Raw genomic sequence first — 17,557 nt, 5'->3', positions numbered from 1 at the left:
CTGTTTGTCCCCAGCCCGCCTCCGCGGGCCTCTGTCCCTTCTCCCCTTTCTAGTCCTCCCTGTCCAGTTCCCCCTAGTTCCTCCCTGTTCCTGACTTCCCTTGCCTTCCCCTTAGCCAGCTCGCCTCTTAAAGGCACTGTACCTTTCCCTTCTTGTTATTCCAGTATTTTGTGTTTCTCCCTTAAAGGGACAGTGCCGTTTTTTCCTTCTGTTTCAATAAATGCCTGTTTCTTGGCTTACCCTCATACCTGTCTTGTGTTGTGCGATTGGGGTCGGTTACAAACCATAACAGTACGACCCCACCAAATCGACGACCCCAGCCAGCACAGACGGTGTATGTTGAGTTTGCCTTTTTTTTCTTGTTCCCTCTAGTTCCCCTCTGCTAGCCCTGTTAGCTCCCCTGTTAGCTTGTTAGTCTCCCCGGTTAGCTCCCCTGTTAGCTTGTTAGTCTCCCCGGTTAGCTCCCCTGTTAGCCTGTTGACTCCCCTGTTTGCTTCCCTGTTAGCCCTGTTTGGCTCCCCTGCAGCTTGTTAGGCCTCTACTACCAGCATGGCCCCTGTCAGCTAGCCATGCCCTGGCAGCTAATCCAGTCCCTCTGCATGGCCCTAGTCTGCTTGTTGGCCCCGGCTGTTAGCACAGCCTCTATGTTAATGCAGCCTTTGCAGCTAGCATAGGCCCTGTAGCTAGCCGGGCCCAGGCAGCTAACCCGGTCCCTCTGCATGGCCTCCACTTTTTGTGTAGTTTTCTCCCACTGCTAGGACTGCCCTTTCAGCTAGCAAGGTCAGTTTTTCTCACACTGCTAGGACTGCCTTTTCAGCTAGCAAGGTCAGTTTATCCCACTGCTAGGACTGCCCTTTCAGCTAGCAAGGTCAGTTTATCTCCCACTGCTAGGACTGCCTTTTCAGCTAGCAAGGTCAGTTTATCCCACTGCTAGGACTGCCCTTTCAGCTAGCAAGGTCAGTTTATCTCACACTGCTAGGACTGCCCTTCAGCTAGCAAGGTCAGTTTTCTCCCACTGCTAGGACTGCCCCTTCAGCTAGCATGGTCAGTTTTCTCCCACTGCTGGGACTGCCCTTCAGCTAGCAAGGTCAGTTTATCCCACTGCTAGGACTGCCTTTTCAGCTAGCAAGGTTAGTTTATCCCACTGCTAGGACTGCCCTTTCAGCTAGCAAGGTCAGTTTATCTCCCACTGCTAGGACTGCCCTTTCAGCTAGCAAGGTCAGTTTATCTCACACTGCTAGGACTGCCGCTTCAGCTAGCAAGGTCAGTTTCCCCACTGCTAGGACTGCCCTTCAGCTAGCAAGGTCAGTTTTCTCCCACTGCTAGGACTGCCCCTTCAGCTAGCATGGTCAGTTTGCTCCCACTGCTAGGACTGCCCCTTCAGCTAGCAGGGTCAGTTTTCTCTCACTGCTGGGTCTGCCCCTTCCAGCTAGCTTGTTCTCTCATGCTGGTCCAGCCCTGTCTGCCAGCCTAGCTCCGGCAGCTAGCGCAGCCTCTATGTTAATGTAGCAGTACAGCTAGCATAGGCCCTGTAGCTATCAGTGCCCTGGCAGCTACCCTTTCCCTCTGCTAGCCTAGCTCCGGCAGCTTGCGCAGCCTCTATGTTGATGTAGCAGTACAGCTAGCATAGGCCCTGTAGCTATCAGTGCCTGGCAGCTAACCTTCCCTCTGCTAGCCCTTTTCCGGGTGCTCCTCTTGTTACCCCTCAGCTACCATGGTTACCCCTCAGCTCCCTAGTTTACCCCCCGGCTACCCTGCCCCAGTTGCTTGCCCCACTTTTGTTGTGGCTTCCCCTGCTGGCCTGGCCAGTACCTTTTGTTTTTTGCCTTGTTTTGTCCCCTGCCACTCTGTCTGTATTTTTTTGGGTCGCCGGGTGGCTCCCGTTGAGGGGGGGGTACTGTGAGGTTTTGTCCGCTGCTCACCTACTCTCTCTGTTTCCTTTAAGCCTACTGTTGGGGAATTTCCTTCTCACTCACTCTCTCTAGCCCCCACCCTCTTGTTCGTTACTCTCGTTTGCTCTCAGCGGCCACACCCTTGTACTACCTGTCATTATGTGTTTGATTGGTCTGGTGCCGAACTCACACTTTTAGTTCGATTATCAATTACCTCTCGCACCTGTGGTGCGATTTAATTAGTTCCCCTGTGGCCTTTAAGTACCTGGCTCTTCCACTCTGTTCCTCGTGGGGTCGTGTTGTAACATGCCGTAACTTTCGGTATCATATTCTCTATCATCAAGACTCCTTCGGGAGGTCCTCTGTTCTGTCTATGCTGTTTTTATCTCCGGCGTAAAGATGTGCTCCAGCCTTCGCCTCCTGTCGCCGTTGCCTGAGGGAGAGACTGGACTGCGCTCCCTAGACTTCCACGGGAGGCATCCCAGTGATCCACTTCAGACCTCCGCGCAGCAGTCGTCCTGACGCACATCCAGACCTCCGCGCTGCAGACGCCCAGACACCATCCAGACCTCCGAGCTTGGCACGCTCCTCCGTACCAGCGCGCACTCCCAGCAGACGCGCATCATCCAGACCTCCGAGCTTGGCACGCTCCTCCGTACCAGCGCGCACTCCCAGCAGACGCGCATCATCCAGACCTCCGAGCTTGGCACGCTCCTCCGTACCAGCGCGCACTCCCAGCAGACGCGCATCATCCAGACCTCCGAGCTTGGCACGCTCCTCCGTACCAGCGCGCACTCCCAGCAGACGCGCATCATCCAGACCTCCGAGCTTGGCACGCTCCTCCACGCAGACGCACTCCAGATGCGTCTCTCTGTACCGGCGCGCACTCCAAGCAGTGGCGCACCACTCTGACCTCCGCTCGGACAGCCGACTCCCCGGTGGCGACGCTCTCGCCCCGCTGCTGTTCCAGCACTCTTTGCGCACAAACGTCTGGGTGAGTTTTTACTGACTGTCTTGATCAAATTCCGTTTTCGTGTGTTTCTATAACACTGAAGATTACCACCTTTTTAATCAGACAGTCACTCACCCAGCGTGTGCCTTTGTTTGTTTTCTCTGGGATAATATTTTTGGACTTTACATCTCCCACTGTGTGTTTGTTTCACACCGAAGATATTATTCACATTGGATTGTTTTTTGGACTTCACTCTCACTGTGTATTTACACGAAGATATTTTTCACTTGGGATTGTGTTTTGGAACATTTGCTCACTGTGTGTTTACTCTTTTCCAGTATGCAGCTCCTGCCCTCGTCCTGTTCCAAGGCCTTACCCTGTTTGTCCCCAGCCCGCCTCCGCGGGCCTCTGTCCCTTCTCCCCTTTCTAGTCCTCCCTGTCCAGTTCCCCCTAGTTCCTCCCTGTTCCTGACTTCCCTTGCCTTCCCCTTAGCCAGCTCGCCTCTTAAAGGCACTGTACCTTTCCCTTCTTGTTATTCCAGTATTTTGTGTTTCTCCCTTAAAGGGACAGTGCCGTTTTTTCCTTCTGTTTCAATAAATGCCTGTTTCTTGGCTTACCCTCATACCTGTCTTGTGTTGTGCGATTGGGGTCGGTTACAAACCATAACAGTACGACCCCACCAAATCGACGACCCCAGCCAGCACAGACGGTGTATGTTGAGTTTGCCTTTTTTTTCTTGTTCCCTCTAGTTCCCCTCTGCTAGCCCTGTTAGCTCCCCTGTTAGCTTGTTAGTCTCCCCGGTTAGCTCCCCTGTTAGCTTGTTAGTCTCCCCGGTTAGCTCCCCTGTTAGCCTGTTGACTCCCCTGTTTGCTTCCCTGTTAGCCCTGTTTGGCTCCCCTGCAGCTTGTTAGGCCTCTACTACCAGCATGGCCCCTGTCAGCTAGCCATGCCCTGGCAGCTAATCCAGTCCCTCTGCATGGCCCTAGTCTGCTTGTTGGCCCCGGCTGTTAGCACAGCCTCTATGTTAATGCAGCCTTTGCAGCTAGCATAGGCCCTGTAGCTAGCCGGGCCCAGGCAGCTAACCCGGTCCCTCTGCATGGCCTCCACTTTTTGTGTAGTTTTCTCCCACTGCTAGGACTGCCCTTTCAGCTAGCAAGGTCAGTTTTTCTCACACTGCTAGGACTGCCTTTTCAGCTAGCAAGGTCAGTTTATCCCACTGCTAGGACTGCCCTTTCAGCTAGCAAGGTCAGTTTATCTCCCACTGCTAGGACTGCCTTTTCAGCTAGCAAGGTCAGTTTATCCCACTGCTAGGACTGCCCTTTCAGCTAGCAAGGTCAGTTTATCTCACACTGCTAGGACTGCCCTTCAGCTAGCAAGGTCAGTTTTCTCCCACTGCTAGGACTGCCCCTTCAGCTAGCATGGTCAGTTTTCTCCCACTGCTGGGACTGCCCTTCAGCTAGCAAGGTCAGTTTATCCCACTGCTAGGACTGCCTTTTCAGCTAGCAAGGTTAGTTTATCCCACTGCTAGGACTGCCCTTTCAGCTAGCAAGGTCAGTTTATCTCCCACTGCTAGGACTGCCCTTTCAGCTAGCAAGGTCAGTTTATCTCACACTGCTAGGACTGCCGCTTCAGCTAGCAAGGTCAGTTTCCCCACTGCTAGGACTGCCCTTCAGCTAGCAAGGTCAGTTTTCTCCCACTGCTAGGACTGCCCCTTCAGCTAGCATGGTCAGTTTGCTCCCACTGCTAGGACTGCCCCTTCAGCTAGCAGGGTCAGTTTTCTCTCACTGCTGGGTCTGCCCCTTCCAGCTAGCTTGTTCTCTCATGCTGGTCCAGCCCTGTCTGCCAGCCTAGCTCCGGCAGCTAGCGCAGCCTCTATGTTAATGTAGCAGTACAGCTAGCATAGGCCCTGTAGCTATCAGTGCCCTGGCAGCTACCCTTTCCCTCTGCTAGCCTAGCTCCGGCAGCTTGCGCAGCCTCTATGTTGATGTAGCAGTACAGCTAGCATAGGCCCTGTAGCTATCAGTGCCTGGCAGCTAACCTTCCCTCTGCTAGCCCTTTTCCGGGTGCTCCTCTTGTTACCCCTCAGCTACCATGGTTACCCCTCAGCTCCCTAGTTTACCCCCCGGCTACCCTGCCCCAGTTGCTTGCCCCACTTTTGTTGTGGCTTCCCCTGCTGGCCTGGCCAGTACCTTTTGTTTTTTGCCTTGTTTTGTCCCCTGCCACTCTGTCTGTATTTTTTTGGGTCGCCGGGTGGCTCCCGTTGAGGGGGGGGTACTGTGAGGTTTTGTCCGCTGCTCACCTACTCTCTCTGTTTCCTTTAAGCCTACTGTTGGGGAATTTCCTTCTCACTCACTCTCTCTAGCCCCCACCCTCTTGTTCGTTACTCTCGTTTGCTCTCAGCGGCCACACCCTTGTACTACCTGTCATTATGTGTTTGATTGGTCTGGTGCCGAACTCACACTTTTAGTTCGATTATCAATTACCTCTCGCACCTGTGGTGCGATTTAATTAGTTCCCCTGTGGCCTTTAAGTACCTGGCTCTTCCACTCTGTTCCTCGTGGGGTCGTGTTGTAACATGCCGTAACTTTCGGTATCATATTCTCTATCATCAAGACTCCTTCGGGAGGTCCTCTGTTCTGTCTATGCTGTTTTTATCTCCGGCGTAAAGATGTGCTCCAGCCTTCGCCTCCTGTCGCCGTTGCCTGAGGGAGAGACTGGACTGCGCTCCCTAGACTTCCACGGGAGGCATCCCAGTGATCCACTTCAGACCTCCGCGCAGCAGTCGTCCTGACGCACATCCAGACCTCCGCGCTGCAGACGCCCAGACACCATCCAGACCTCCGAGCTTGGCACGCTCCTCCGTACCAGCGCGCACTCCCAGCAGACGCGCATCATCCAGACCTCCGAGCTTGGCACGCTCCTCCGTACCAGCGCGCACTCCCAGCAGACGCGCATCATCCAGACCTCCGAGCTTGGCACGCTCCTCCGTACCAGCGCGCACTCCCAGCAGACGCGCATCATCCAGACCTCCGAGCTTGGCACGCTCCTCCGTACCAGCGCGCACTCCCAGCAGACGCGCATCATCCAGACCTCCGAGCTTGGCACGCTCCTCCACGCAGACGCACTCCAGATGCGTCTCTCTGTACCGGCGCGCACTCCAAGCAGTGGCGCACCACTCTGACCTCCGCTCGGACAGCCGACTCCCCGGTGGCGACGCTCTCGCCCCGCTGCTGTTCCAGCACTCTTTGCGCACAAACGTCTGGGTGAGTTTTTACTGACTGTCTTGATCAAATTCCGTTTTCGTGTGTTTCTATAACACTGAAGATTACCACCTTTTTAATCAGACAGTCACTCACCCAGCGTGTGCCTTTGTTTGTTTTCTCTGGGATAATATTTTTGGACTTTACATCTCCCACTGTGTGTTTGTTTCACACCGAAGATATTATTCACATTGGATTGTTTTTTGGACTTCACTCTCACTGTGTATTTACACGAAGATATTTTTCACTTGGGATTGTGTTTTGGAACATTTGCTCACTGTGTGTTTACTCTTTTCCAGTATGCAGCTCCTGCCCTCGTCCTGTTCCAAGGCCTTACCCTGTTTGTCCCCAGCCCGCCTCCGCGGGCCTCTGTCCCTTCTCCCCTTTCTAGTCCTCCCTGTCCAGTTCCCCCTAGTTCCTCCCTGTTCCTGACTTCCCTTGCCTTCCCCTTAGCCAGCTCGCCTCTTAAAGGCACTGTACCTTTCCCTTCTTGTTATTCCAGTATTTTGTGTTTCTCCCTTAAAGGGACAGTGCCGTTTTTTCCTTCTGTTTCAATAAATGCCCGTTTCTTGGCTTACCCTCATACCTGTCTTGTGTTGTGCGATTGGGGTCGGTTACAAACCATAACAGTAGCTCCACAATGAAGAAGAAGCTAGGCGACCTCAGTCTCTCTGAGCGCCGACTCAACTTGACTCCTCTCGGGGGTAAATCCAACACTCACAGGCGTCGGCGATTATCCGCTCCACAAATCACAGTACCAAAGCAAATATATATTCCAGCCGCATAGGGCTCAGCAGTCGTCGGGTAGGTAATCCAGTGTACATGTCCCTCGGTCACTCACTCGCCTAGATCTCCTCGGATGAAAGCGCCATGTGGTCGGCCCAGCCTGGATAAGACTCTAGATAACACGAGGAAGCGTTGGAGATGCTGGTCACTTTAGAACTCTAACCGCACGATGCACCATACACGATAGACTATTATTACTTAATAGAAATACGTCGCACTCGACGGTACAGTGCCAAACTCTGACAATTCAGCTATTAATTCGCACGAGGTCTCGATGCTATTCTAAGGCCAAACAGGCCATACTACACCGCACGTGGTATCGTGGGTGAGGCTTCACGTTCTGTTACTAAGTTGGAAGAAGGGTAAAGGACTAAGGGATTTCTACATTTACTTGCGCCATATTTATATGCACGGTGAACAAATAGTACCACTCTCATTTCGGTAGCCGTATCCCTGAGCGGAGCCGGGGCTAGTACGGACATGTCTCGTCGGTACCTTTGAACTTGACGCCAGGGGCTGGTCCCCTGGCGCCTGGTCCTTTTGTCCAATAAGAGAATGAACTATTATGGGCTATAGTAGGCTAAAGGGATATTCCGTGTATATGTACAAGGAATATACAAGGGATATCAAACGATATACAAATACTATTCAATATATATCAATAAATAAATATATATATTCGGTTTAATCTGATCCTTCGTAACAGTACTTATTTAGGAAGGTCCTGATCATCTCTGGTATAAATAAAAGGAATTAACTTAGAATGTACAATAGGAGCTTTATAGAGAGGAAATCGTACATACTTGGGTATTGATCAGCCACAAGTCACTGGTGAATGGTTGATCTAGCCTCCCAAGAGCAGTACTCGAGTTGTGAAAAAAAAACAGGGGGGATGGTCAGGGCTGCAGATCTGCAGAGTTTGGGGGGGACGCAGAGTAGGGGGGTCCTCGGGCATCGTCCCCTGGTAGAACATTGTTATGATTTGAATACGCAAATGAAGCTTTTAGGAGTATTTTGAAACTAGAATTACAGAGCGGGAGTAGATACACTACTCTTGATAGCACATATTATTGGGGGGACAATTCATATTTTTTCAAATTTGGGGGGCACATGCAAAAGTGGTTGTAATGGAAGTCTATGGTATTGTAGGTTAACAGTTTTTTATTTGACCAATTTACCATTTTGTTCAAACCAACAAAGTAAAATGTGTTTCTAGAATATTGAATTATAGTGTATTTAAAATTATTAAAATTTAAATTTAATTAAAATTTAAAAATAATCATTACTGGTATATGATCAAAACTGGTATCTAAAGGGTTGATTTTCAATTGTGATTAATTAAATCATTATGTAAATTAAACAATAACCCCTTCTGAAAAAAGGAGGAAAACAATGAGAAGAATATTGATCCATCATAATTTTAATGCAGTTCAAATACAAATATTTGATCTTACCATTCCCAAGTTTTCTGCTCAAAATAATTTATTTGTGGATGACAAACAAATGCAATGACCAAATACAATACGGAATAAACTAAATAAACACATTTTGCATATCATATCCCAGTCTGAGCGAAGTTGGCATATCCAAACATGGCAGTGGAAAAATATGGGTGATTTTGCACAAGCTCCCACGCATGCGCCCGTATTCCGATCCGCGCAATAATATTCACGGGGGTAGGTCTCCTCGTGGGACACAAGTTGCCAATGCATTGTCCTGTGGGATAATGCCCCCCGCGGCGATATTAATTGAGGGGGGGATTTGCGGTGGAGAAATTAATCAGAATCAGATACAAGGAATTTGCTTTGGTCGTTTTCGGTGCGACATTACAGACAGACATTTACAGACAGATAATACAATAAAGATGTGGAGTAAAATTAAATGAAATATGAACTAAGTTAAGCACAATAGAATAGAATATAATTATGAAATCAAATATAGTTGTACAAAAGAGATTGAATCAAATTAAATGGGATATCAACTAAATGAAATATAGCACAATAGAATATAGTACAATTATAATAAAACAAATTGAATTGGAATAGGACAGACAAACATGCAATGATGAAAGATAGTGACAAAAACAAAGGACGCAATGTGTCATGAAAATACAAATTAAGTAAGCTCTATACATTACGAAGTAAACTAAATAGAATACAAAATGAACGGAATACTAATGGTGAAATATACTGTTATGTCTATGCCTCATTTCGGGTTTATTTTTCCTCTTCCTGATATCTGCCAACAGTATCTGTCAAGTGCAGACTGCTCTGCGAGCCAACTGTGCTGGAGCAGATCAGGAGCAAACTGCACACATTAGGGCATGTCTGCGCTAGGGGTGGGAATCACCAGTTTCATCACGATACGATACGATATCGATTCTTTGGACAACGATACGATATTATCCGACATCACACAGTCTGCCACGATACGATACGATTCGATTCTATTCAGGTGCCTGCGATCGATATGAGATTTAAATCAACAAAAAAAAGGCAATGGAAATATCATTTGACATTTTAATTTTTGAGCTCTTCCAGACATTTAAATGAAAAACAATCTATTGTTTTTAATACAAATAGACCTCCTGTTCACTGTTTTTGGTTCGTTTTTTTTTTTTTTTTGATATTAATATCCTATTCACTGTCACAGAGCTGTATTTTGGCTGGGTAAGGCATATTGGGAGTCCGAAGGTGCAGTACCGGCCAGATCCTGTTAGTGGGGCTATCCCGAGAATGCACCCTCCTTCCCAGTCCCACTTCTCTCTGCCTATGGCTCTGGGTTAGCTTGTTAGCTTACACTAACGTAATGTTATCTTCGATCTTTAACGCGACGTGGGCATAATGGAGTGGCGAGGATTGCAAAGCAGGTTAGATGCATTGGACCCGTTGCGGAATAAAACAGCAGAGACATGTTTTGGGTCACAGAATAGGCACACTAGTCTTGCTCTAGTGACGCTCAGGGGTAGGCAACCCTAGGCACGCGTGCCTGCATAGGCACGCTGGGGCATTTTCATAGGCACAGGGGGCAGCATATTTTTTTTGCTTTGAAATATTATGTAATAATGTAAAGATTATCATTAAAAAGACCTGATTATGAGAAAAAAATATTACGATGCATGGAATATTGTTGAGGCACACTAGTTACAACTCTATTTCAAACAGGCACTCCATGTCAAAAAGATTGCTGACCCTAGACGCTACTGCTGTGTGCTGTTGATCCGAGCCGAGCAGATACGACAGATGGGATTTTCAAAATAAGAGTATCGCAATATGAATCTATCTTTTTACGTTGCATCGATCCTATTTGATTATTGATAATATATCGATATATCTGCGCTAGTATTTCATCCTCGCAATGTCCTTTGTGGATAGCTTGCAAATACGGAGCAGATAACGCGCACTAAACTCACACAGTTAAGGGTGCAATTAGCACCGCACAATCCATTCTTTGTGGATTCTGCCCTGAATGTTGAAATAGCAGTAATACCATGTTCATTGATACAATGACATAAGGGATGGGAAGGGGGGATGCCCGTTTTAGAAGGGGGATGATATTGACTGTTTTTATTTCAAGGGGGATGCCATCCCCTCTCACCCCCCCCTCAACTGGAGTACTGCCCTTGAGAGGAGGAGCCGCTGCCCGGAGGGTTTGCTCTGTGAAAAAACACTTCCAACACAGCCCTAGTGGTCACAACTCCTCATGCTTTGTTCCTACTCACTGAATTTGCTCAGGTTGGACTTGTCATGGTTATGACAGTTGTGCTGTGAGTCTGGTCACCTTGACATTTCCATGGCATTTTGAACATTTGGAGTTGGAATATGTGGTTCTAAACTGAAGGAGGACCATGCTCTAGAAATGTCACTCTATGCCGTATTGTGTTTTAGAAATCTACAAACCAAAACAACAACTCTATTGCTGAAACAGAAATAAGAAATCAAACATACAAGATGGCTGCTGATTGAAGTGCTGAGCTGCACCCCGTGCCAAACTTCCCTTTAAAATGCCATTATATATGCTTTGATCAGAGATAAACTGAACTTTTTCCAACGAGACGGTGGAGGGACTGGAAGCCTATATTGACGCGTTTTATAAAGAAAACGCTATGGCGGGCACCAAACCCGATACCAAACGCACCCGAAGTGAGCTGGGCTCGAGTGATGCGGATGACCCAACCAGCGACATCCGTGAGTCTTTAACATCTATTAAACATCAACTCCAGAAGCTTGATCTACTCGAACAGCTGACAAACAATGTCAAGGAGTTAAAAGCTTCTGTGGAGTACAACAACTCACTCATCGAGGTGCTAAAGGCAGACAATGCCTCACTCAGGATCGACGTAAACAAATTACAACGTCTGACGGGTAATCTCCAAAAAGAAAATTTCAACATGGCTAATAACATTCTTGACCTACAATGTAGAAGCATGAGAGACAACTTAATAATTCACGGTCTTCCTGAAACTAAAAATGAAACTCACCAGAGATCCGAGGAACTTTTTAGGTTATTCCTGTCAGATAACCTGAAAATGAAGTCGGTTGAAACCGAAGCTATCCGCTTTTCCAGAGTCCATCGCCTGGGGAAAGCCAAAGTCGACCAGCAGAGGCCCCGTCCCATCGTGGCCAAAGTAATCGATTCAAAGATGAAATCTGCTATTATGTCCAACGGAAGAGAGTTGAAAGGATCCAAATATTCCATCAGTGACCAGTTCCCGGCAGAGATCATGAGTAGACGCAGGCTGCTCTACCCGGTCATGGCAGATGCGAGGAAAAACAAACGGAATGCTCGTATGTTCATGGATAAACTTTATATTGATGGAACTATGTACAGGAATCCCCGTATTACATACTGGCTGAGTGGAGGCGACGAAAACGTCTTTCATGACGCTCAGGAGGAGATACTGACTCCAAGTATCCAGCGTGCTCCCCGAGCTGCTGTAAACAATGACGCTTGAAGATGACGTCATCATCACCAAGGCGTCCTCGTTGCTATGACTACCCGGGACCTGACTGAATACACGTAGGACACTGCATGCAGAATGCTGCAGATGCAAGTCTTCCTTTCTTTTCATTTATCTCGTGTGCTTTTCTTTTCTTCTCAATCTCATATCCATTCCATTTGTTTGTTTGTTCCAATTCATTTATTTAATTTTTCCTTCTTATCTCTCCACCCTCTCTTTCAGGTCAATGTTTGATTCTCTCTCTCTCTTTCTCTTTCTCTCTCTCTCTCTCTCTCTCTCTCTCTCTCTCTCTCTCTCTCTCTCTCTCTCTCTCTCTCTCTCTCTCTCTCTCATATATATATATTTTTTCCCTCATCTTTGGCTAGGGAAATGCGGTTAACGTTGGGCTACTCACCCAGACCCTTGGGCTAATGGGTTTGAATGGAGTGGCCTTGGGTTATTGTTTGTATGTTCTGTTAATCATTTTATCCCATCCATTAGGGATGGGCCATATGTGTTTTATGTGTAACCCGTCTGTGCAAGACGTTAGGGTTATTTTGTTTTATGTACTTCACCCCCTCCCCCCTCCGTTCACCTCCCCCTTATTCCAGCCATTTAGAGACCTGCCCACATTAGCCTCAATAGAAGCGTCAAAAAAATATTGCATTACCAACAACCATACAACAACATGTATAGATTATGGCTAGTTTGAACATAATGATATGGAACACTGGTGGAATAAATAAACAACACAAACGAAAAAGCGTGCTCACACTGATGAAAAAAGAACAGGTGGACATAGCTCTGCTAAGCGAAACGTACATTTTAGAGAAAGACATAGATATGTTAGCGGACAACACATATCATAACATCAGTCACTCTTCCTTTGGAACGAGAACTCGGGGAGTAGCCATAGTCGTTAGACGGAAGTTGAATATTGAATTGAAGGGAGTATGGTCTGATGCAGATGGTCGGATAACTATAGCTAAGATTTTACACAAGAACAGAAAAATAGCGCTGGTAGCGGTATACGCCCCAAATTTATACGAAGTTAGTTTCTTCACTACACTTACCAGAGCAATGTTAGACCTTCCCGAATACTCATTTATAATCGGTGCGGATTTTAATGCCATTTGGAACCCAAGGATGGACAAATCAAACCCCTCCTTTTCCAATGAACAAAAAAATGCATCTAATGCATTAAAGGATTGGTCGAAGATTACAGGTGTAAATGACTTATGGCGATCACTCAACCCCATGACCCGGAAGTACTCTTGTCGATCTGCGAGACATAATACATTATCCAGAATAGATTACGTTTTCACAACCCCGAGACTATTTGATAACTACGATGTGGAAATGATACCCAATGCATTGTCTGATCACTGTTATTTACTCTTAAAAGGAACATTTGGTATACTATCATCCCGAGCCCCAAGATGGCGATTTAACACGATGCTGCTTAATAACAAGGAATTCATTACACAAATCAAAGAAGCTCTTACGGTATTCCTACGGATAAATGCGAATTCGGTGCAGGACCCCAGAATATTATGGATGTCGACAAAGGGAATGATCAAGGATTTCACTGATAGCTTTTCCTCCCAAATACGCAAGAATCGATGCTCAAAACTGGCTGAACTGGAAACACTTTACTCAACATTATTTAATTCTTTGCAATACAACAACTCGGTTCAACTGGAAAATCAAGTCAATATACTAAAAAAAGAGATTAACGCCATATACAGACAACAATCTGAATTGCAAATACGTAGCACAAGACAACAGCAGTACTCCCAAGGTTCCAAACCAAGTCACCTATTAGCCATGCGACTAAGAGTCAACGCAACATTTGCAGATATAACTACCATTAGAGCACAACAAGGACTTGTTACAGAACCCAAAGAAATAAACACGACATTCAAAGAATTTTACTCCAACTTATACAAATCAGAAACGACCTTCGATCAAAACAAAATGGACACATATCTTAATCAAATTAACCTCCCTGAACTTTCAGAGGATGACGCTAAACAGTTAGAAACACCGATCACACTAGATGAACTTAGGGAGGCCATATCTGAAATGCAAAGTGGAAGGGCCCCTGGAAGAGACGGTATCCCACCAGAAATGTACCTCTCTTGTTGGGACATAATTGGACCCTTATTACTAAATATGATTTTATACTCAGTCAAGGAGGGGAACTTCCATAAGAATGACAATATTGCACTCATAACAGTCCTCCTCAAAAAAGACAAAGACCCCACCGAGTGCGGTAGTTACAGACCTTTAAGCCTCCTCGGAACCGATATCAAACTGTACTCTAAGGTATTAGCCATCAGACTACAAAAGCATATGACGTCTTTAATTCATCCGGACCAAACAGGCTTCATAAGAGGCCGCCTGATCACTGATAACATAAGACGATTACTACACGTACTAGATGCTAACAAGGAAGACAACACACCTAAGGCGATGCTGTCCCTGGATGCAATGAAAGCTTTTGACAGGTTGGAATGGTCATATCTATGGGCAGTATTAGAAAGGATGGGGTTAGGAAAAGGATTCATTGATATGATTAAAGTATTATACAAAGACCCATCGGCCATGATTACAACAGGTACAATCACCTCCGAAATCTTTCCAGTAACACGGTCTTCCAGACAGGGTTGCCCCCTTAGTCCCGGACTATTCGATCTATCATTAGAGCCTTTAGCACAATATATAAGACAATCCCAATCCATAGAACCAATCGTAATCAAGGGCACACAACACAAAATTAGTTTATATGCGGACGACGTAATACTGTTCATGCAAAACCCCAACACCGCACTGCCTCATCTTCTCAAGTTGATTGAGGACTTTGGAGATTTATCGGGATTTAGGATACATTGGCAGAAGTCGGCCTTCCTCCCACTTAACGCCCCTGCAAAAAGAAATATACCCCTCCCAGAAGAGATACCGATGGTAAAACACTTTAGATGTTTGGGAGTTGAAATATTCCCTACCATAAGCCAAACGGTGAAGCACAATTACATAAAAATCCAAAACAAAATCAAATACGACCTTGTCAGGTGGTCAAAACTTAAAAACTCAGTACAAGCACGGATATCAATAATTAAGATGGACGTCCTACCTAGAATCAACTTCTTCAGCTCAATGCTACTGTTACCCCCTCCAAAGGGTTACTGGAAAGAATTACACTCCTCCACATACAAATTTATTTGGAATAACAAACCACCACGTATAAAAAGATCCACCGCACAGAGAAACAAAGCAGACGGTGGTATGGCATTTCCAGATTTCCACCACTATTTTAAGGCATACACTTTAAGACCACTGACAACATGGTTTGATCCCCAAGCATCAGTATCCTGGAGAAATTTAGAAGAAAATATAGTAGCTCCACATAGGCTGAAGGACATAGTGTACACCAAATTATCAATTAAGCAATGCGAACAGAAATTTGGCCCCATAATCACTCATGCAATCCGGATATGGCGTGAAACACAAAAAAAATACCCTATCCCACATAAATGGCATAATCATACTCCCTTATTCAATAACAATGCACTCTTGATTGGAAAACAACCTATAAGATTCCCTAGTTGGGAAAAGCAAGGCATACACACATTAGGAGACGTTTTCAACAAACAGGGTTTTTGTAGTTTTGATGAGATATGCAAAAAATTTTATCTCACCAAGTCCTCATATTATTTTTACGCACAGTTATTGGCATGTTTGAAGGCTCACGGTGTTCCATTAAGGATACAAATTGTACACCACAGATACCACAAATTCTTCTATGAAAGAGAGACATCGAGAGGTTTTGTTTCAGATTTTTATCATCAATTACTAACGGCCTCGTATGAAACCCTACATCTAGACTCAGTCTGGAGGAGGGATATACCAGACCTGGAGATAGACTTTGACTGGCAAGAAGCCTGGGCAAATGTACGCCTTGCATCAAGGAACCCGGACCATCAACAAATCAATCTTAACTATATTCACAGGACATACTTAACTCCTATAAGACTGAACAAAATGGGTCTTAAACAAGACTCCAAATGCTCCTTATGTACAAATGGGGACGAAGGGACATTTATGCACATGTACTGGGACTGCCCACCAGTTAAGATATTTTGGAAAGAAGTGACCCAGCAATTGTCAAATCTCTTAACTCTGGATATACCTGTACACCCCTCTGTATTACTGCTGAATGATGTCTTTGAGCATGCAGTACCTCCACAGCTAAAGAGATTGGTTTTATCCGGTATCACAGTGGCTAAAAAGCTGATAGCATCACGATGGTTTCAACCGGAAAAAATGTGCCGTAAGGTCTGGATTCTTACATATCTCGATGTGATTTATCAAGAAATATCAACAGCTAGAATTTTGGGTCTCAATGAATCCAAAATGGCAATGTGGTTAGAAGTGGTGGAGAGAATAAAAGCCAGCATATAATGGTAGTGTCTGGTTAGGAACAAATTATAATGGTTGGATTATCCAATGGGGGGTCCGGGAGAGGGGGGTACGAGCTGGAGCACATGTGTATTTGTATATCCTATTGTGTGTTGTCATGTTTGTTTATGTGTTTGTTTAAAAAATAATAAAAAAAAAAAATACAAAAAAAAAAAAAAATCAAACATACCTCCACTGTATTATTCATAAATGTCCGCCATATTTTTTCTTTCTCAAGGAGCTGGAATACATTAACACAATTTGATGCCCATTTCCTCTCTTGTTTAGCCAAGCAATCTGTGTCTAGGGGTTGGATAGAGAGATGAGGAGGGAGTAGCTCTTAAATGTTCTGTCACACTCAGATTGATTCCACTATAAAGCTGGCGAATGAAGCATCCTGTTGTAGCCCCAGTACAAGAGCTTGTTGGAAAAGATCTTGAGGGACCAACTACAAGGCTCTTGGTCCAGCGGCTTCCCAGGCAGAGCATTGGGCTGGGAGTGCCAGATGGGCATCACAGCAAACAACACATTCGCATCAGATACACAACATATATAATGTGTACAGAGGATTATTTAGTTATCTCTAAATTTTGCAAAACAAATTAGGTTCTAGTTCCTAATGAGTCATCTACCATCACAGCTATCAATTATTGCTCAATAGGGAGGTGTAGTCTGATGTCATTTTAGTTTCCCGCGCGGTCCACCCGTATAGGGATTTATCATTGGTCAAATGTATTTTCGGCTATTGTAATAATTCTGCCTCATGAACATTGGCAAGCATTCCATTTTTGCACAAACTTTTTTCCCTTCTATCATTAAGAGTATTGTTTAAGCATTTTTGGTTGAAATAAAATGATACGTAATTATTTTACGATTAATTGCGAATTGTTTCATGTTAAGCTATTGATTGTGGATGCATACACACAGAAAGGTACACCATGCCATTGTTTTATGCTTTATTTGTTTTAAACGAGACGATTTAGAAATGTGTCCATTGGAAATACATTGCAATTTCAAGCGAGGTGGACCGGCCGGAAACAACAATGAAGTAACCACTACACACCTCCCTATGGGTGCATCTGTTGCCCTTTGTTCCTGAGAGGCTTCTTCAGTTGCACTGACGTTGGGAGGGAGTGACCGGCTCCGCGGGCGGCTCTGGAGCGATGCAGGCACCTCTTTAATTCAGGACATACTGTATAAATGCAAATGCCGTTTCACGGGTGACCTGGATCCAGACCGCTTTGAAGTTCTGTGTCAGTGATCTTCA

Source organism: Notolepis coatsorum (genome assembly GCF_963971535.1).
Source record: "Notolepis coatsorum genome assembly, chromosome: 1".
NCBI lineage: Eukaryota > Metazoa > Chordata > Actinopteri > Aulopiformes > Paralepididae > Notolepis > Notolepis coatsorum.
Note: the sequence above shows the minus strand (reverse complement) of the source record.